This window comes from Oryx dammah, unplaced genomic scaffold (genome assembly GCF_014754425.2).
Source record: "Oryx dammah isolate SB20612 unplaced genomic scaffold, SCBI_Odam_1.1 HiC_scaffold_18, whole genome shotgun sequence".
NCBI lineage: Eukaryota > Metazoa > Chordata > Mammalia > Artiodactyla > Bovidae > Oryx > Oryx dammah.
In genome coordinates, this window is record NW_024070202.1 from 26338851 (window position 1) to 26340773 (window position 1923).

A 1923-nucleotide genomic window follows, 5' to 3' on the forward strand; every position below is an offset into this window, starting at 1 on the left:
ACACACACACACACACACACACACACACACACACACAAATATGCCTAACATTAGCTATTGTAAAATTAAAATCAAAACTATAGTGAAATACCGCTGCATGCTTACTAAGAGGACTATAATTTAAAATAGAACAATAACAATAATTTTTGGCAAAAATATGGTGAAATTGAAATGCTCATACATTGCTGGTGAGAATATGAAATGGTACAACCACTTGGAAGGCAGTTCTTCAGAAAGTTAAACATAGAATTACTCTATGACCCAGCATTTTTACTTCTAGATATATACCCAAGAGAAATGAAGACATCAGTTCAGTTCAGTCGCTCAGTCGTGTCTGACTCTTTGTGACCCCACGAACCGCAGCACACCAGGCCTCCCTGTCCATCACCAGCTCCTGGAGTTTACTCAAACTCATGTCCATTGAGTCGGTGGTGCCATCCAACCATCTCGTCCTCTTTCATCCCCTTCTCCTCCTGCCCTAAATCTTTCCCAGCATCAGGGTCTTTTCAAATGAGTCAGTTCTTCACATCAGGTGGCCAAAGTATTGGAGTTTCAGCTTCAACATCAGTCCTTCTGATGAACAGCTAGGACTGATCTCCTTTAGGACGGACTGGTTGGATCTCCTTGCAGTCCAAGGGACTCTCAAGAGTTTTCTCCAACACCACAGTTCAAAAGCATCAATTCTTTGGCGCTCACCTTTCTTTATGGTCCAACTCCCACATCCATACATGACTACTGGAAAAACCATAGCCTTGACTAGATGGACCTTTGTTGACAAAGTAAGTCTCTGCTTTTTAATATGCTGTCTAGGTTGGTCATAAGTTTCCTTCCAAGGAGTAAGCATATATCCACGCAAAAACTTGTTTATGAATGTTCATAGTAGCATTCTTCAAGATAGCCAAAAAGTGGAAGCTACCCAGTTGCCTATCAACTGATTAATGGATAGGCAAAAAGTGATAGGTACATCAACACTATGTATAAAAAGGAATGAAGTATTGATACATGGTAGAACACAGATGAACTTTGAAGATGTTAGGCCAAATGAACAAAGCTGATCCAAAAGGCTATATACTGTATGATTCCATTTATAGGAAATGTCCAGAATAGACAGATCCCTAGAGACAGCAAATGAATTAATGTTTTCTTAAAGCTGGCAGGAAGGGGAATGCAGTGTAACTGCTAAAGAATATAGGGTTTGGCAGTGATGAAAATGTTCTGGAATTAGTTCATATTGATGGTTTCATAACTGTGTAAATGCACTAAAAACCACTCAATTGGCATCCTTTAAAATGGTGAATTTTATGGTATATAATTTTTATTTGAATTTTTTGTAAAAGCACTTGTTTCACAGGGTTGTTGTAAGACTAAATGAAGGTATGTAAAATGTGCAGAATCTATATCTGATAAACACTAATTTTCACTTTTTAAAAGGATTCAGTGGAAAAGATAGACGTTCTTCATTTTTGAGAATTGAAAACAATTGTAGTTTACATAGTTTACAAAAGCTATAAGGGAAGTGAATGCAAATGTATTAAAACTTTTAAAATCAAAACACTACTTACAGAAACACTAATAAATCCTAAGAAAGACAGTAGACCACTTAACTAGCCTTTTTCTGACTAGTACTGTTTATACTGAAGTGAATGCACCAAGCTATTGATGCTCCTTTTAAATTTCATCACAAGAACAAAGTCTGGTCATTGGCCTAGAGATAGACACACAACAGCCCATCCAACAATCACGTAAACCGATTACTGAGTTACCATTGTGACTAATATTTTGGTTGCTATATATCACACAAGATATTTAAATATATAATGCAATTATAATAATCATGTCAGAGTTTGCTGTTATCATCAATGGAGCCACTACCAGTAGCAAAAATAAAGTTCACAATTATTAGGGATAAATTATGCCAGCCTC